Source organism: Anabrus simplex, chromosome 1 (assembly GCF_040414725.1).
Source record: "Anabrus simplex isolate iqAnaSimp1 chromosome 1, ASM4041472v1, whole genome shotgun sequence".
Taxonomy (NCBI): Eukaryota; Metazoa; Arthropoda; class Insecta; order Orthoptera; family Tettigoniidae; genus Anabrus; species Anabrus simplex.
In genome coordinates this window covers 1,663,641,766-1,663,663,303 of record NC_090265.1, presented here as the reverse complement: position 1 = coordinate 1,663,663,303, position 21,538 = coordinate 1,663,641,766, and positions in this window count along the sequence as shown.

Below are 21,538 nucleotides of genomic sequence, written 5' to 3'. Positions count from 1 at the left end.
AGTTTATAATTTTGCAAGAACTTCGCACGTCGTAGGTCTCAAATATGATATAATTCAAACTACCGGTATTTCATGTATATAAGAATTGGGACCATGTAGAAGTAGACGTTATAAAGCCAAGTCTTCACAACAGCCAAGGTACTCGACCGAATTTCCGACTTCTCTCATTTATTGCCAAAAATATTTATTTGTAAAACTTAGGTTTAACTGAAATACTGTAATCTCAAACTTAGTACACAGCTGGAGGAATATTTTTCGAGACTGTATACCATTAAAGGTACCTAAGTATTCTTGGTGAGGAAAGCAACGGGAAACTACCTCACTCCTCATTTCCTTAGTACGCCTCTTCAGTGATGCCTAGGCCATCTATGACAGCTGATGGAAGAGCTGTTGAGGATCCCACCAGCGGAAGCGCTGACGGACTGAACATACATACAAGTATTATTGCACCGAGCTCGATAACTGCAGACGCTTAAGTGCGGCCAGTTTCCAGTATTCCGAAGATAGTAGATTCGAACCCTACTGTCGGCAGCCTTGAAGATGGTTTTCCGTGGTTTCCCATTTTCACACCAGGCAAATGCTGGGGCTGTACCTTAATTAAGGCCACGGCCGCTTCCTTCCCACTCCCAGCCATCTCCTCTCCCATCGTCGTCATAAGACCTATCTGTGTCAGTGCGACGTTAAGCAACTAGCAACTAGCTAGGCGTAAGTAATAATGGAGGTAATGAAGGTTTCATCTCGATTTTTAGAAGAGAACGGTGCTGCCTTCTATAAACATAAATTTCTATCTTAGATTTTAAATAAGCAATAACAGTACACTACACCCCTAAAAGGTTTTGACGGGGTGTGGGGGGGGGGGGGTTGAGGCGTGATGAATATATATGCATTTATAAAACCATTTGAATTAGGAAGTTCAAATTTCATATGATATCTTAGGTGTTAAATAACAGAAGGTTTGAAACAAATTTAACCCCTCAGAGAGTTTTTTTTTTTTTTTTGCTAGGGGCTTTACGTCGCACCGACACAGATAGGTCTTATGGCGACGATGGGATAGGAAAGGCCTAGGAGTTGGAAGGAAGCGGCCGTGGCCTTAATTAAGGTACAGCCCCAGCATTTGCCTGGTGTGAAAATGGGAAACCACGGAAAACCATCTTCAGGGCTGCCGATAGTGGGATTCGAACCTACTATCTCCCGGATGCAAGCTCACAGCCGCGCGCCTCTACGCGCACGGCCAACTCGCCCGGTCCTCAGAGAGTTAAATGGGGGTTAAGATCCGGAAACAAATATATCCATTCCTTCCACCGAAACAGCTTAATGGACGAAGAGAAAATTCCAAATAGCGGTATATATCAAGTAGCGAATATGTATGTTTAGCTTAAATACTATGTTATATTATATTTAAGTGATCCGCCTATTCAATACGCACATAATTTTTCGTCCCCTAAGGTAGTGGTTGACTCTCAGAGACATACAAAGGGCACTAGGAAAGTTTTGCAATACGCAAATATGTTTGGCTGGACACCCCTGTTATGGCGAGGGATGGAAAGAGGGGTAAAACGCGGTCTAGAAGACAGCAAGGCGCGACCTTCACACCAGTTGTTACCAAGCAGTGGGACTGAAAGCAAGTTAAGATTCCAATGTGGTCTAAAGGTGAATATCGCGCAATTATTCGCAACAATTTTGCTTGGGGATTAACTGTTGAACAGTGCCTGGAGGAAATGACTCCTGTGCTGGGGAAAGACTGTCCACATCGGACAACAATTTTCCGCTGGTACAAAGAGTTCCAGAGGGGAAATTTTGGGATTGAAGACGATCCCCTTTCTGGGCGACCGTCTGAATCAGTGACTGTGGAAAACATTGAAGCTGTGAGGAAAATGTCGCAGCAAGAGAAGCGGTTGACATATCGGCAGGTAGAAGAGACCTTTCCACATCCCCGCACCAGCTATTCATTCATTTCTACACGACCATCTCCATGTTAGAAAGGTTTGCTTCCTTTGGGTGCCCCATTTACTTTCAGAGGAATAAAGGGCACATCGAATGAAATGGTGCCGAAAAATGCTAAAACCGTTTGAAAATGGGACTTCGCGTAACGTCAATAGCATCGTTACAGGTGATGAAACTTGGCTTTATTATTACGATGTCCCAACAAAATCCCAGAACAAGGTGTGGCTGTTTGAAGATGAGGGTACTCCTGTGACTGTGAGAAAGTCAAGGTCAGTGAAGAAAAGGATGATTGCAGTATTCTTCACTAAACGGGGCATCCTGACTCTGGTTGTGCTAGAAACACAAAGGACAGTAACTGAGAAGTGGTACAGTGAGACTTGTCTGTCTCAGGTCATCCAGACTCTCAACCAGCTCCGTTCAAGGTCACGGCTCAACACTTGGCTCTTGCATCACGACAATGCTCCAGCACATCGTGCTAATGTAACAATGGATTTTCTTGCCAGATAAGGGTTGACTGTGCTTGATCACCCTCTATACAGTCCTGGTCTTGCCCCATGTTGACTTCGCACTCTTCCCATAAGTGAAGATGAAGCTGAAAGGGCGGCGTTTTGCATTCGACGAGGAGCTTCTGGCAGCATGGGATCAAGAGTGTGAAAATCTAACCGAAGAAAGGTAGCAGAGTTGGTTCAGTGACTGGTTTCGACGTGTGAATAAGTGTATTGAGTGTGGTGGAAATTGTTTTGTAAAAGTTTAAAGCGTTCACTTACATTGCAAAACTATTCTAGTGTCCTATATACATTGTACATTCATCCGAAACTATTTCGGGTATGAACTTAAAATTTAACATGAAGGGTGGTCTTCTATATCCTAGATGTTAATAAATATTTTCAAACTTTCACCCCTAAAACAGCATCCATTCCTCCATAACTGTTCGACGTATAAAGTCAAAATTTCACACGTTGTTCGCTTTTACGTCCTAGATATTAAATAAGATAGGTTTTCTTTTACTAGTGGTTTTACGTCGCACCGACACAGATAGGTCTTATGGCGACGATGGGATAGGAAAGGCCTAGGAGTTGGAAGGAAGCGGCCGTGGCCTTAATTAAGGTCCAGCCCCAGCATTTGCCTGGTGTGAAAATGGGAAAACACGGAAAACCATCTTCAGAGCTGCCGACAGTGGGGTTCGAATCCACTATCTCCCGGATGCAAGCTCACAGCCGCAAGATAGGGTTTAAAACACTCCAATTCTTATTTACGGGTTTCAGAATGAGTGTTAGATCAGAAATGTATTCCAACAAAACAGTTTGACGTACGAATTAAGGTGTATTTTACAGGCTCAGCCAACGGTGGACTCTCCAAAATGTAAAACTTTAAATTTGACTTTTTAAACCGTAGAGAAGCAGGGGTATTTTCCTATTCAGTGATAACGGAAGTTCCGGGAAGGAGATTAGAAGACGGATTTCGCTAGGACGAATCGCTATGAATATGATGAAATTAACTAAGATCTGGCAGAACAGGGGAATTACTAATAATACAAAGATTTGTCTCGTTGAAATGGCCGACTCCGTGGCCATCACCCACCATCATATTCATGTGAAGAAATAAGTAGTGGGAAAAGGTTTATTATGTTTTATGTTTAATTATGTTTTTATAAAATACGAGTACAATGTTGATTGATTTCAGTGCCTTGTGGCAACTGAATTATAATCTAGCAGTAAATGCTCTCTCCCCCTCCCTGTGCGTGTGTGTTTTTGCATACGGCTGTAAGACCTCGATCGTATGGGCTTGTGACAGAAAACACACTGATGCGTTTGAAATGTGGTGCTGGGGTAGAATGCCACGTGTGCTTTGGACTGGAAGAAGGAACCAATGCGCCCATACTTAAGGAGTTGAAGATATGAAAGCGTCTTTCTTCTCGCATAAATGAAAATACTTTATTTCTTTGGACATACTGCCAGACGTCCTGTGGAAAAGACTCTCAGCAATGAGTAAGGCCCGGTTTCATCAACACATGTTAGTACTTAACAAGGTGTTAAATCATTTTAAACCGGGCGAGTTGGCCGTGCGCGTAGAGGCGCGCGGCTGTGAGCTTGCATCCGGGAGATAGTAGGTTCGAATCCCACTATCGGCAGCCCTGAAAATGGTTTTCCGTGGTTTCCCATTTTCACACCAGGCAAATGCTGGGGCTGTACCTTAATTAAGGCCACGGCCGCTTCCTTCCAACTCCTAGGCCTTTCCTATCCCATCGTCGCCATAAGACCTATCTGTGTCGGTGCGACGTAAAGCCCCTAGCAAAAAAAAAAAAAAAAAAAAAATCATTTTTACATACGATTTAAGAAAATTTGCGTTTCGTCAACAAATGTTAACATTAACAAATGTTAAACTGCGTATTAAAGTTAACATCAGCCATTTCCAATGTTAAATGGCTAACATTAGCATTTAGCAACCTGTTCCAAAATGGCTGCTGTGAATCTCGCTTTCGAGGCGGAATTGCTCGATTTCGATCTTTTACAAAACAATCCTGATCGAAGAAGAGTTCAACGAGGTACTGACTTTGAAAATTTGACGGATCCGAAATTTCTTCATAGATACAGGTTATCGAAAACAGTCGTTGCTCAGGTTGTTGACGAAATTCAAGTTAGGTTAGAATATCCTACGAAGAGAAACTTACCTCTTTCTCCAATGTTGCAGGTATTGATAATATTACGAGTTTTTGCTACTGGTTATTTTCACATAATGGCCGGAGACAATGCTGGAATTTCTAAAGCCACTGTTAATAGAGTTGTTTGTCGTGTGTCTGCAGCAATAGCATTCATGAGAAGGAGGTATATAACATTCCCTTCAGTAGAAGAGCGTCAGGAAATTATCCGCGACTTCTATGAAATAAGCCGTTTTCCTGGTGTTTGTTCTACGTGCAATAAATTGCACACATGTAAGAATCCAATCACCTGGAGGCAATTGGGCCGAAATATATCGTAATCAAAGGGATATTTCTCTGTTAATGTTCAGGTGATTAGCGAGCCTAACCTCCAAATCAGGGATATACTTGCTAGGTGGTCTGGTTCTGCACACGACAATACAATATTTAATAACCCCCATATCGGAGCACAGTTTGAAGTGGGACAATTAACGAAGTGATTTTGTCAGGTGACAGCGGATACCCGCTAAAAAACGTATTTGTTTACCCCCATTGAAACCCTCGCGGACTTTTCCCGCGCCTCGTCCTTTTCTTTTATCGTCAAGCCATTTGTGCGCTTGCACTCAATAACTTATATATATTTACTAACTAATTTAATTAACAACTCTTTTTCGAAGAAGGAAAAATTAGAACTACGATTCCGTTTCACTTCACGCGCCATATTTTACAGCTGTGCTCAAACAAAAGCGCATCGGAGCGCGCTGTAAAACAGCATGTTCGTACCACTGCCTCCTTGATTCGCACCAGTTCGCAATATTGGGAGAGTTAACAGTCGATTAGTTAACATTTCACAAGAAAAGTTTGATGAAACGCAAGAAACCTAACAAGATGTTAAATTTCTAACTCCGTATTAACTAACTACTTGTTAGTATATATTTAACATGTGTTGATGAAACCGGCCCTAAGTCTATTAGTGAATGTAATTCGAGAAATCCATGTAGCTGGAAAGTATCAGTGTTTTAATTTCACTGTTGGTTTGTGACATCCATTCCTAAATAACCACTATATATATGATCCTTCTTGTTGTTTGAGTCATCACTCTATGACTGGTTTGATGCAGCGATCCATGCCACCCTATCCGCTGCTAAACTTTTCATTTCTACGTAACTACTACATATATATACTCTAATGTGCTTGTCATAATCATACCTTGGTCTTACCCTGCCCTTCTTACCGCCTACATTTCCCTGAACAAGTGAACAAGTCCTGGGTGTCTTAAGATTTGTCCCGCCATTCTGCCTCTTCTTCTCGTCAAATTTAGCAAAGTTGATCTCCTCTCACCAATTCGATTCAGTATCGTTTCATTCCTGATTCGATCTCATCTCACCTTCGGCATTATTCTGTAACACCACATTTCAAAAGCTTGTATTCTTCCTGAGCTGGTTATCGTCCATGTTTCACTTCCATACAATGCCACACTCCAGACGAAAGTCTTCAAAAAGTTATTTCTAATTCCTATACCAATGTTTGAAGTGAGAAAGTTTATTTTCTTAAGAAAGGCCTTCATTGCTAGTGCTAGTCTGCATTGTACGTCCTCCTTACTTCTGCCATCGTTAGTTCCTATTTTTTGCTATTTGCTTTACGTCGCACCGACACAGATATGTCTTATGGCGACGATGGGATTGGAAAGGCCTAGGAATGGGAAGGAAGCGGCCGTGGCCTTAATTAAGGTACATCCCGAGCATTTTCCTGGTGTGAAAATGGAAAACCACGGAAAAACATCTTCAGGGCTGCCGACAGTGGGGTTCGAACCCACTATCTTCCGATTACTGGATACTGGCCGCACTTAGGCGACTGCAGCTATTGAGCTCGGTCGTTAAGTATTTACAAGACTCCGTCCATACCATTAAGCAATTTCTCCAGATCTTTTGCGGTTTCAGATAAAATCATCCTTAATAATTATCCTTACTAGAACCATTTACTGCTATTTTGCGTTCTTCTCGTTCTAATGTTCTCACTAGCAGAGCCGAGAACAGATCCTCGAAATGAAAACACACTGCTGCTTGCCACAAAAAATTGTAAACTGTGATGTGCTTAGAAAGAGATCGTTTACTTTGTTACCTTATATCGTAATGCTTAAGTTGTGATAGTAATGGTTGGTATCAGTCCTCCACATCCACCCTCGCAGGATGGGACAAGAAGAATGGGACGACACGTTTCACCTGCTGTAGTTAGTGATTCTCTCTGCGATATGCAACATGAGCAGCTGATGCCGAGTGTGCGACAACACGCGCTTGAATTATGGCTCACAAGCACAGCTTTACAAAGCCAGGAACATCCTCTAATTTGGATATAGTACAGACTGTCACTACCTGGGGTTGAGCCCCATTGTAATGACCGACTATGGGTAAATTAATAGAGAATAGAAAATCATAGCCTGGAAAATACTGCAATAGCCACGATAGTGTATTTATTATACAGTGGAACCTCGATATCTCGAATCACCTTGCGAGCTAAATTCTATTTCGAGTTATCGAAATTTCGAGATATAGAGAATACCGGTTTTTGAGCATATATAACGCACAATTGAATCATATGTATCTCCTTGCGAGCTAAATTATATTTCGAGTTATCGAAATTTCGAGATATAGAATACCGGTTTTTTAGCATATATAACGCACAATTGAATCATATGTATCTCCTTGCGAGCTAAATTCTATTTCGAGTTATCGAAATTTCGAGATATAGAGAATACCAGTTTTTGAGCATATATAACGCACAATTGAATCATATGTATCGCCTTGCGAGCTAAATTATATTTCGAGTTATCGAAATTTCGAGATATAGAGAATACCGGTTTTTGAGCATATATAGCGCACAATTGAATCATATGTATCTCCTTGCGAGCTAAATTCTATTTCGAGTTATCGAAATTTCGAGATATAGAGAATACCGGTTTTTGAGCATATATAACGCACAATTGAATCATATGTATCTCCTTGCGAGCTAAATTCTATTTCGAGTTATCGAAATTTCGAGATATAGAGAATACCGGTTTTTGCGCATATATAGCGCACAATTGAATCATATGTATCTCCTTGCGAGCTAAATTCTATTTCGAGTTATCGAAATTTCGAGATATAGATAATACCGGTTTTTCAGCATATATAACGCACAATTGAATCATATGTATCTCCTTGCGAGCTAAATTCTATTTCGAGTTATCGAAATTTCGAGATATAGAGAATACCGGTTTTTGAGCATATGTAACGCACAATTGAATCATATGTATCTCCTTGCGAGCTAAATTCTATTCCGAGTTATCGAAATTTCGAGATATAGAGAATACCGGTTTTTGAGCATATATGGCGCACAATTGAATCCTATGTATCTACGGGCTTATATTGAAAACAATATTTTTTACAGTATTTAAACTATATACCAACAAACTCGTATTTTACGGCATCGCTTTAATTACGACCCTTATTAATCCGCCAGTGCACGGGTCACAAAAAGTAACATGAGTAAACGGGTTGGGTCTCACAGACCCATCATCATATTTCTTTTTTATAGTATGCTAATATATTTTTATTTTCAGTATTCACTCCCTCCTATTCCGCTAACATTATAAACACAGTGCTGTCACAAAACCGTTGATGATTAACACTTACTTAACATTTTACAAAGCAATTCTCTAATCACAGCAAATTTACACACAATATTTTATTTGATCACAAATTTCAGAACTTATCAAGTCAAAATGTATTAAATCATCATAACCTAATCTTGAAGATCCAGAATGTTCACTGGAACATTCACATTTCAGCTTTACATTCACTGCACACAAATACGGAGAGTTCAAGATACATTAACTTTCTGTACAAACAGCACGAGTAGCGGGTCTTTTCTGATTCTACAGTATGCACGACGTCCTCTTTTATTTTCTGTATTTTCACGTCCTGCTTCTGCCGTCAACCAAGATATCCTTCTTGCAGTATCGCGAATGCTCTTAGGAAGATATCTTGAGACAGCTCTTTCTCTTATTTGTTCTTCAGTTAGAAGAAACAAGAGTTTCTTAAAAAAATTATTCTGTTCCTTGCGTCTGGAGAGTTATAGTTGGTGGCTCTGAATATTAAATATGCGTTAAAGCCTGTAATATTCAGCAATGCATAGAAGACCACCATTGTCCAACGTCTGGTGTTTCGAGCCGTCCTTTCGTCTACACAGCCTACACCACCCTTAGCTGAATTATAGAATGTGACTATTACAGGCTTCCTCTTTCCTTCTTTCGTTGTGCATCGACGAGAGGAAAATCACAGTAAATTTCATCATCTGATAATGGTTCCTCCAATAATGCGACAACTCGTTCCATATCACGTGGATTTCTGACATCATAACACTCCTTTTTCTTAGACCTACGAAGAAACGAACTGATTAGTCCAGGTCAACCCATTTTTAGTGTCACCTCTGTACTTAAAACCCAAGGAACTAAGATGAAAGACAGCCAGGCTAGCTAAACCATGGATTTGGACAAGACGCTAAGTAATAATCACCCTCTAATCTTCTTTATGTACACGGTTAACATGGAAAGACTAAAATGCTTAAGATAAAAAAAAACCTTACACAACTGCACGGGTTGGGTCTCACAGGCCCACATAGCACTTTAACTTACCACTGCTCACGTTCTAAAGCAATCAGTCCCATGTTCATCTGCAGGAATACTACACCGGTGATAAAAGGCAGGTAGCAGAAGCCGGAAGTATGCAGCTATCACCGTCTATCAGAAAATGTTGGAAATACCAGCGCATGGGTCTCACAGACCCAACCCGTGCATTGGCGGGTTAAAGTATATAGTCCGCCTCTGTGGTGTGGTGGTTAGTGTGATTAGCTGCCACCCCCAGAGGCCCGGGTTCGTTTCCCTGCTCTGCCACGAAATTTGAAAAGTGGTACGAGGGCTGGAACGGGGTCCACTCAGCCTCGGGAGGTCAACTGAGAAGAAGTGGGTGCGATTCCCTCCTCAGCCATCCTGGAAGTGGTTTTCCGTGGTTTCCCACTTCTCTTCCAGGTAAATGCCGGTACCATACCTAACTTAAGGCCACGGCCGCTTCCTTCCCTCTTCCTTGTCTATCCCTTCCAAACATCCCATTCCCCACAAGGCCCCTGTTCAGCATAGCAGGTGAGGCCGCCTGGGCGAGGTACTGGCCATCCTCCCCAGTTGTATCCCCAGACCCAGAATCGGAAGCTCCAGGACACTGCCCTTGAGGCGGTAGAGGTGGGATCCCTCGCTGAGTCCGAGGGAAAAACCGACCCTGGAGGGTAAACAGATTACGAACGAACGATTAAAGTAAATTCTTAGAAGATGGAATACAGTACCTACAGTAGTGAAAAAAGAAACACACCTCCATTAACACCTTTAAAAAAATCGTTAGTCTCTTCTGTTTCTTACTTTTCAACAACATTTATTGCTGTGAAAAACACTGTCCTTTATATTCGACTGACTCTGTATGTAGGTTCGAAACCATGCAGCGAAGATTAGTAAATGGAGCTTGTCATCCACGACTTCCGGGGTTGCTTTCGCATGTGACCGGTAGTGAATTCACTCCCGAAATACAACGAGGCTTCTCCGATTATCCGATTACTAGAACTTTGTTTTTCGGTTCCCGTCCTATTAGCTCCCAGCCTCACTGTAACCCTTTCTTTACTTCTTAACTGTTTCTCACAAACTAAATGCTTTATTGCACAGTCAATGTTGTACAAATTTCGAGTTACAGAGTATTTTTCTGCTTCAAGGGAGGAAACGTTTGCTTCGAGAAATCGAGAAATTCGTGTAACCGAATTTCGAGTAATAGGGAAATAAATACACGTGAAGAATAAGACAAACGGCCGGAAAATTGAAGTTACTTCGAGATAATGACAATTCGAGTAATGGAGTTTCGAGATATCGAGATTCGATTTTATATGAGCGGGTAATATGCCCTTGCTGGCAAGACCTAGTGTTTATAGTACACTATGTCTTCTGGTATGGGCTAGAGGAATTTTGTTACTTTCATAGATCTGTTTCAGTCTTATCCTTGGCTTTGACAATATGATAATGACTGAGGTATGAGCGACGCTAGTGATGCCATTCCTTATGCAGCCAATCCGCTATAAATGGTGTGAAAATATTGCTCATAGGGTCGGTTGGTGCATGCATTTCAATCGGCTTGGCAGACTGATATTCAATAGCAATATTTCTGGCTCAGTAAAGAAAGCAACGGGAAACTACGTCACTCCTCATTTTCGTAGTACGTTTCTTCAGTGATACCTAGCCCATCTATGACAGCTAATGGTGAGGCTGTTGAGGATCCAACCAGCCTTAGGGCTGAGGACTAAACATACAGTAGAGTGGGCAATACAGGAAACTCGAAGATATCAGTTACCACAGATTGCGCTGAAGAATGTTGATACAACAAATACCTAAATATTGGTACTGGACCATCGATGTCAACAATTAGGGCCTTGTGGACTCATTTTCACTGTGTTCCATCTCCAAATGATCTCTACTAACGACCCTACTAACAAAATAATATTTAAAGTTGTTTTTCGTTGTATATTCGAAGGGTGAGGGGGAAAGAAACAGGTAAGTCAACTTCCTTCAGAGCTCAGAAAAGCTACATTTTAATTTCAAAACGTTACTAGGTAGAAAAATGAAACTTTACAAAATAATGTATTTTGAATAACTGAAATTCAAAATGTAGAAAACTGAACTGAGCTTGGTCCGATGCCCAGTGTATCACCGCTATCTCACTTACGACAAAACGTTGAGTTACTTGTTTTTTCCTGCTCCTTGATTTATGTTTTCTGGTTGGGAAGAAGCTGTCTTTATTTCCAGAATTTATTATTCCAGATTTCTTTGCAATTTGCAGTGCTTCATGACATAATTAATCGAACTGAACTTCACCCCTAAACTATCTTATAGCAGGTTTAGTTGCATCTATAACTTTGATGCATTGCCCTTATTCTTTTCTTGATGAATGAAGATGCAATTGAATAGAATTAATTACCTCATCTGTTTTTCTGTCCGTAGATAGTTATCAACGGAACTGCGTCCTCCAAGCTCCTCTGTTTTGAGCGTCTTCCTTCAACTGAGAATACGTTCGGCCCCACTTGAAATCTGTTATCATTCCAATTATTCTGACCTTGACCACTCTTTCCACTTATCTTCCATACCATATTAATATTTTATATGCGTTGATTTCTCAGTATATGTCTTATCCAACAAGGTTTCCTTTTTATTGTCTTCAAAATGACTCTTTCTTCGGTAACCCTCCTCCTTAGAATTTCCTCCTTCCATGTCTTATCTCTACATTATATTCTCTCCATACTTCGCTATAGCCACGTTCCAAAACTATCCAGATATTTCTCTTCCGTCTTTCTTAAAATCCATGCTTCTGTATCATATAAAACGACACTCCATACAAAACATTTACCAGAGAAGGGTCAAAGTGATAGTTCTTGCTTTGGAATTATCCTTTCTGAATTTTTCAAGGAAGGGGGTGTTGATAGGGTGGTAGCGGTGGTTGTGACGTTGGTGTTCGTGGTGGTGATGGTTATTGTTTTTAGAGGAAATACAACTGAGCAACCATCATCCATTAACACTAATTAGTTCTTTTATTTTTCCATACATGATATTTCCTTGTGTCATCCAGCTCTTTATTTCTTGTGTACAATTTCAATTCCGTGTTTCAATACTTTCCAAAATATTTAAAAGACTATACTAGTTCCAGCGTGTTTCCTTATATTTCTATGCGGATATTTTCGGGTTATTTTTGAAATTTTCATCACTTTCGACTTTCTGATTACAGTATTCATTCCATAGAATCAATTAAGAACACCATATGATGAAGGGAACAACATGAATTAAGTAAATTGATTAAGGGGCATTTTGCTCCTGCCGCATCTTTCTTTGTTTCACTGTCGGAGAATTCTTTAAGTACGTTTAGAAGGTTAGCAAACTGAAGTTTGAAAAAAGTGTGTGTCTATATTTCTACACTCAACTGATGTCGTTCAGCTGTAGTAATTTTAACTTTTGTACATCATTGACCTCTCAAGATTTGATAAAAGTTTCATTTCGAAGCGTCTTGGTAGACTGAAATACGTAAATAGCTTCCGAAAGTCTAACGACATCTACAAACTGGATATTTTTACAAACATCCACCAGCAACACATTTAGTCTAGCTTGAGAATGAACATAGTGACAAGGGTTTTCTGACATTTTTAAATAACTAACCATTCGTTTTTCCGACATAATGGATGCTCCGTAATATGATTAGCTCTCATAATTTTCAAATCTAAACCAACTGAATATAATAATTTATTTTTGAGACTGAAGTAAGGGAATTAATTTTTCGTAACTCAATAAATTTTAGATTTTCTCTCTCTCTCATAAGCACAACAAATACAGAAGTTACATTCTTTTGCTGCCTGCTGCCATTTCTTAATGGATACAGTACTTTTGCATACATCTCTTTGCACAGGCCAGAGTAAAGTGTAGCTTCCACCGAAGTCCCAGTCAACATCCATGGCTGTGACAATATGGAAACTGCTGGGGGTATGGGTAGTGCTGAATAATGACATTCGGAGCACGACTAGTGCATCTCAGTGTTATGAAATGTGCTGCTCATAGGGTCAGTCATGCTGCAATAGTACTTTCAGACCCAGTGAGGAAAGCAATGGCAAACTACCTCACTCCTCATCTTGCCTAGTACGCCTCATTTTGGTGCTGCCTTTGGTTTGGGGGTTTCCTTATAACCGCATAACCTTTGGTAGTGCTATTTGAGGATCCAAACAGCCTCTGAGCTGATGACCTAACAGACCGACATTTTGTTCATTATGCTATTCATAAAAAAATAATCCCTCAAAGTTCGCTGCTAATTTTACGTCCGACTCCTTGGCTGAATGGTCAGCGTCACAGCCTCCACTTAAGAGGGTCCCGACCTCAACTCCCGGCCGGGTTGGTGTTTTACCCACGACTTGTTAATTTATCAGGTTCTGTTTTGTTCATCTTAATGCACACCTCTCCAGACAGACAAAACAAACTACCACAGAAATGCGCAGTAGTGAAAACATTACTCCATGTAGGGTTTGGGCAGGAGAAGCATCTAGGAGTAAAACAAGGCCAAGACCACATGTGCGTCAGAACTCATATCCACGACCCCGCCAAGGAGTGGGAAAAGCAGAAGAAGAAGGAAAACAATAATTTCAGCAGCAGCCTGTATTTTCTTGGAATGATACTTTCTGAAGTTTTCAAGGAAGAGAATGTTGATAAGGTTATTGTTTTAAAAGGAAGTACAACTGAACAACCATCGTCCATTAATACTAAACAGACGAAAACTGGAAGAGTTCCGACACTTCGAAGAAAAGAAAGGTAAGGGCAACAAAGGGCGTGAAAAATTAAAGACTCTCTAGAGCTCTGAAACCTATTACCGTCGGGGTCGGAACAGAACAAAGTTGACCAAGAGAGGTTGGATAGGGAAGGTAAAATTGAGGAGACTAGCACAGTAAGTCGAAGCAACAATGCCTGACTCAGCTAGGGAACCATAGATGCCACCCATGCTCCCAAGTTGAGAGCCGCTATCCCCCACCCTGTTAGCGCCTTTTATGTCAGGCTTAGAATACCGTAATTGCTATTCTAGCGGTCCCATCCAATAAGGGAAGGACAGTAATATGTTCCCTGAATTTCCCTGAATTACTCAGCCTTTCATGACAAACACTGACTTCAAAATTACAATTTCAATTTTATTTCAACATTTGTTATGTTCTTTCAAACCTATGTTTTGTCGCACTCAGCGCGGAGTACATCTCAGAAGATATTTTAATCTTACCCATATATGTGGTATTTATTGATTTTGACTGAAACCTGTACTTCTAGTTCTTAAACAATGGATATATTCACAAAGAAACCTTGCGAGAATTCAAGTTTTCATGCTAAAGTATTGTTGTATTCCGAGTCTAATAACTTAACGTTTTTTATTACTTAACATTATCTTTTAGCAGTCCAGCTACATGGCTAAATGGTTAGCACCACCGGCCTTCGTTCCAAGGGGTACCGGATTCGATTCCCGGCCGGGACAGCCAATTTAACCTTCATTGGTTAATTTCGAGAGCTGGGGGTGTGCGCCGTCTTCAGCATTAGAATTCATCATTCATAGGGCCCCATTCTCACAGACACGCAAGTCGCCTCTAAGGCGTCAAATTGAATGGTCTGCACCAGGCCTCTTCGGAGGCCACACGCCATTATTTATCTATTCGCCAAGTAGTGCTTACAAAACAAAATATAATATTTTGAACTGAATACTCCTTCCGAGCATGTTTATCGTACTACTTTTTTTTTTTACCAGTAATATATTTTCGAGGAAGCTTACTTTTTAGTTGTGTGGGTCTGTTTTCATAATTTGGATTTATATCAAAGTGAATTTCATATATATTCAGCGCTCTTGGATCACTGCATGAATTCAATTTACTCTATCCTTAGAAGGAAGTTCAATTAAACGCGTATTAATTAATTATTCTGTCTGAAAATCGCAATATCAATTTCAGTAATACCCCCAAATAGACCTTGACCAACTAGTCAATAATGGAACATAAACCAACAGTTTTCGGCTTTCGCGGTAGATACTCTACCGTTCGAGCTACGATTACTTCGCCATTTCTGCTCTGTTGACCAGTGCCTCAGCTACACGTCTGGCTCGGGTCTCAGCAGTAAATGAAAATGGCGTATGACTTTCAGAGCTGCGAGTATCCGAGAACAAGTTCGACTCGCCAGGTGCAGGTCTTTTGATTTGGCTCCCGCAGGCGACCTGCGCGTCGTGCTGAAGATGAAATGATGATGCCAGCGAAATGAACCAATGACGGGAATCGAACCCGGGACTCCTGTGACCAAAGGTCAGCACGCTAACCATTTAGCCATGGAGCCGGACGTCTCAGCAGTGTCCGGTCGTGATAACTAGATGTTCAATTAGTAATAAATATGACTGCTGCAGAATCATCAAATCGCTAATCTGAAGATTATATTGCACTTAATTGTCACTCGAACATTAACCCATTAGTGCATAGCGTCCGAAAAATCGGACGTCTTAAAAATGATAAAAAGTACGACCTTTATGCATGGTTTTAAGCCCACACTACTTTCTAACAGGAAACAAGAATACATTATTCTCAATTCTTAGCGTTCATTTTTGAATCACACTTGTAGCCAGGATGGCGGCAAGACAAAACATAAGTAGACTAGAGGGGTCATTTTCAACTCTTCACGATGGAATAGATTTACGAGCGAAGTGTCAACTCCTTCATGCCGAAAACTACTTTGAAACTTAAGTGACGTAACCAATGTGCTACGAGAAAAGATCACCGCAGAAAATTAGCTGCCTGTTTTCGCCGGAACGTCACGAAATAAACCCCTGAATCACCCATGTGAGCTAGAGGATAGCTAGTCCACACAAGTTGGAGTGTACAGCCCTCACTCTCAGCAGTCGAGTGGCGATCAGAAAACCGTGAGTGAAGGGGGACACATCTCGCCAGTGAGGCAGGGATATCCAGCTGCACCACATTACCGTCTGGCCAACGAGGATTCCAGCTTCGATCTTGGGGCGGGACCTTCCAGATTTGATTTAACATGCTTAAATGTTTCCTATAGTCACTTTGATAATGACTTCAGCGTTCGTTTCCCTCACTCCCGTACAAGTCATTTGACAGCTCTGGGAAAGTAAGGGGTTTACTCGCTTTTAACGACGTGGGTTGGTCCCAGCCAGTCTCTATAGATATCTCCTTAACTAGATCACATAATCTACGGTTTTCATTCGTAAGTATAGGGCCTACTGAAAGGTACTTTTAGCAACTCTCTATGAAATTGCCTGCTTTAATCAATAATTAATATCATTATTGTTAAAGATTCAGCAGATTCCAGAAGGGTTTCCTTAAGCAAGGCTACACGTCGCAAAGTTCGCCAATATCTGAGCCAGCGCTGCACCGTTAATTAGAGATCGAGACCCTGATTCGCCAGCAGGTGGCAATTATCTACAAGGTTTCGGCGCCGGCCACTTCTAATTCCAACCGCCCCTTACCAGGAGGTTGTTCCAGGTTGAAACGTTAATTGTTACTAGGACGCAGTTAAAGGATTAAATAATGAACCTGAAATGTAATTGTGTAATTGATGCATTACTTCGTAGCATTTCTTTTCCTTGTGCAAAATGCATTTACCTGACGAAATATACCATACATTAATTATAACTGATTTCTACATCAGTTGAAATGAAATGGCGTATGGCTTTTAGTGCCGGGAAAGTCCGCGGACATGTTCGGCTCGCCAGGTGCAGGTCTTTTTGATTTGACTCCCGTAGGGCGCGTCGTGATGAGGATGAAATGATGACGAAGACAACACATACACCCAGCCCCCGTGTCAGCGAAATTAACCAATGATGGTTAAAATTCCCGATCCTGTCGGGAATCGAACCCGGGACCCCCTGTAACCAAAGGCCAGCGCGCTAACCATTTAGCCATGGAGCCGGACTCTACATCAGTTAATAACATGAAATAGAAAGATGGGTGGGAGAGACTAGAACGAGAGGTTTGAGGAGCCTAAGAAGAAAAAGTCGACATATCAGGTCAAATACCTCTACATTAAACCTGCTTGAGGAGAGTTCAGATAACTATAAAAGATCGAAAAGAAAGCAGTGCGGTATCTTCTGGGTGCTTTCTGACAAAAGAGTAGTGTTACGAAAATATTACAAACTTTGGGCTGGGAAGACTTGGGAGTAAGGAGACGACCTGCACGACTAAGTGGTATGTTCCGAGCTGTCAGTGGAGAGATGGCGTGGAATGACATCAGTGGACGAATAAGTCTGAGTGGAGCTTTTAAAGGAAGGAGAGATCACAATATGGAAATAAAACTGGAATTAAAGACTACTGATTGGCGTAAATATTCATTTACATAAAGACGAGTTAGGGAATGGAATAATTTATCAATGAAAATGTTTGATAAATTTCCAATTTCTTTGAAATCATTGAAGAAAGACTAGGGAAACAATTCATGAGGAATCTGCCACCAGGGCGACAGCCCTAAATGCAGATACCTATGATTCATTCATTCATTCATTCATTCATTCATTCATTCATTCATTCATTCATTCATTCATTGACAGTCGACTAGATGAGTGTTGTTAGATAAACAGGCTAGATCATTCACATAAAGTAAAATGGTGGATGTTTACTGAACTGTCTTGGATAACTGAAATGACCTGAGTTATTTTCAGAGTTACGTTTACTATCCGCGAAACCTTCAGTGACACTTCGTTTTACGGGGTTGAGGAGTAAGAAGGTAGCTATAACGGTTTCGGTAATATTGCCAACTGAATGGAAATGAAATCTAAATTGAATCGATAGTATGATCGATCGATATCAATTTTCTAAACCGTCGTTCCGGCGTAGGAGTTCTAGGTTGTTTCTGTATTGTACTTTGACTTTCCTAACTCATATTCAACCTTAACCTATATTTTGACTTTGCTGTATAAATAGCAACAGTATTTAAAGTGTTGCAATTATACCGTCAGATGTCTCACGGCGATGCATAATCGATTCATACCTTTTGTGTTAGAGGTAGCCAGTACGAATCTTGAAGATAGCCAAGGTCTGCCGATTCAGCACTAGGGAGCCGAAGTATCACTCAAAGTTTCGCAGAGAGTAGACACGTGTCTCAAATAACGATTTTACACGTTTGAGAGAAAATATCATTGTATCCAATAGCAAACCCCATGGCGCAACAGCTCTAAAGGGCCATGGCCTACCAAGCGACCGCTGCTCATACCGAAGACCTACAGATTACGAGTTGTCATGTGGTCAGCACGACGAATCCTCTCTCCCGTTATTCTTGGCTTTCTAGACCGGTGAAGTCATTTCACAGTCAGATAGCTCTTCAATTATAATCACGTGGGCTGAGCGGACCTCGAACCAGCCCTCAGACCATTTAAAGATCCCTGACCTGACCGAGAATCGAACCCGAGGCTTCCGAGGCAGTCAAGCTACCCCTGCACCGCGGGGCTAGCACGTCATTGTATTCATTTGAAACAATATAGCAGCACAATTGCTCCTCATTTTATCAGCATTACTCGTTAGCGACAGCAAATAAAACGAAAGATCGAAATATGAACCTTATGAGACAAGAACTGAAAGGTTTTTGTACAAAAGAATCAGTGTCAAACATTTAACACCTCCTTCCTTTTTATATTTTCTTTTATCTCATCGAAAAATCTCAGTCATAGACGCCTGGCCTATGCTGACGACTTGGTCTTAATGGCAGACTGTGCCGACAGCCTGCAGTCTAACATCTTGGAACTTGAAAATAGGTGCAATGAGTATGGTATGAAAATTAGCCTCTCGAAGACGAAATTGATGTCAGTAGGTAAGAAATCCAATATAATTGAATGTCAGATTGGTGATACAAAGCTAGAACAGGTCGATAATTTCAAGTATTTAGGTTGTGTGTTTTCCCAGGATGGTAATATAGTAAGTGAGATTGAATCAAGGTGTAGTAAAGCTAATGCAGTGAGCTCGCAGTTGCGATCAGCAGTATTCTGTAAGAAGGAAGTCAGCTCCCAGACGAAACTATCTTTACATCGGTCTGTTTTCAGACCAACTTTGCTTTATGGGAGCGAAAGCTGGGTGGACTCAGGATATCTTATTCATAAGTTAGAAGTAACAGACATGAAAGTAGCAAGAATGATTGGTGGTACAAACAGGTGGGAAGAATGGCAGGAGGGTACTCGGAATGAGGAGATAAAGGCTAATTTAGGAATGAACTCGATGGATGAAGCTGTACGCATAAACCGGCTTCGGTGGTGGGGTCATGTGAGGCGAATGGAGGAGGATAGGTTACCTAGGAGAATAATGGACTCTGTTATGGAGGGTAAGAGAAGTAGAGGGAGACCAAGACGACGATGATTAGACTCTGTTTCTAACGATTTAAAGATAAGAGGTATAGAACTAAATGAGGCCACAACACTAGTTGCAAATCGAGGATTGTGGCGACGTTTAGTAAATTCTCAGAGGCTTGCAGACTGAACGCTGAAAGGCATAACAGTCTATAATGATAATGTATGTATAGACGCCCAAGACAGTTTCGGTTTACTCGGTCTGCCATCTTGTGGGGGCCTAGAGTAAAACGGAACGTCGAAATTAACGAGCAGACAGCCAGATGGCGTCAAATTGAAATGTCTGCACACGGCAGCTGAGGCCATACGATTATTATTATTATTACTATCTCATCGAAGTACTTATTTGAACTGTGTGTATGAAGCTGCGACAGTTTGTCATAAGGCTATTCACAACATGACTATGGTCGCAAGGACAAGTCGTTAAGTTCTTCGTAGATACAGTCTTTCTCAGCAACAACTGAGGTTATTGATAAACTATTTGTTGTGGTTATCCACAGTGTTATTATCTATATGGGAGGTGATTGTATTTTGATAATAATTAAAATAGATACTGATAAAATATTAACATACTGAGGACAGGCCCCGTGTAGACCGGATAGTCCAAGACTCCCAGAAATAAATTACACTTCTGCGAAAATTTTTCAAGATATCCAACTCACACTTGGAACGTGCACTCACTAGATTGCTTAGAAGTCTGTACGATGTGACACCTTTCAAAGCAGTACCATTTGTGGCTCTATGTATTAGTCTTTCTCAGCACAGTGCAGTAGGAATTCCCTGTATGTGCCTTTCGTGTAGGGTACTTATTGTATTCAAATACGCAAGGATTTCTCTTAACGGCTACGCCCCGTTTAGTGTTAGCAGTTAATAATTATAAATATCTATTTCACTCTCACTAGGTACGTATGATAACGGTCTGCGTATACTGTAATTAATCGCAAATCGCAAATGAATGAGCCGGCCTATGTTGACATCCTCATTGGAGCTCCAGGGAAAAATTCTACACATTATCCGATATTATTTTGTTAAATACATGAAGGTTTAAATCAAGGAAATAAAGAAAAAAAGAAAGATGCAGTGAGAGTTTCTATTCCATGACTACACCGTTTGGAAGTCATAATCTCGCCCGCAATTTCATCAATGATCAAGGAAATAGGAAGTGCACAAAAGCGAGAAGTCTCGTAGCCCGTCACCTACTGTCGGCTGTCACCTTCTGTCATCTGAGAAGGTACGAGAATCCTCAGGGCTTGTCACCCATGTGGCAAATCAATTAATGAATCTGTGTATAAATGTTAAAAATACTTTGTTGTCATATAAGGTACGTTGTCATGGGCGCGCCATCTTGACAATAGCTCTAGGCGCGCGCGTAAGATCACCCATGTATGTAGTTTACAGTATTTTCATGGTTACAGTAATCGTAAAAGTGGAAACACATATCGGCAGTAACATGAATGATCCTACCACTCTATGATATGATGGAAAATAGTTCAATATCTAGCTAAGAGTCAGTGTAACAAGCTGAAAAATAAGCCAGTACGTAAAAAACGGAGATTTCTGGGACCTGTCCACAAACACTGACCGCAGTAATACGGATATCACCGAGCTCGATCTTCAATGGATTAAATATGAGGCACACACAGTGCCATGCACTCATATTGTATTTCAGAAACTATACTTGCCTTCAAAATAAGTCTTGATCCCTAAAATCGCTGAACGCAACAGATCCCATTATCTGTATGGTCAAGTTGTTTGTAGCTTTTGTAGGTGTAGCAATTTTTAATTTGCAGTCCTGTAGTCCTTGAAGAAAGAACAAGATGTCTGATACTCTGTATTGTTTTGATCTTGATCTAGCAATTCCACATGACTCAGTATAATCTGTAGAAACAAATACACTGACTGACAGAGCAAATGCAACACCAAGAAGGAGTGGTTCGAAAGGGATGAAAGTTGGGGAAAAACAGAGACGGCACGGACGAATAATTGATGTTTA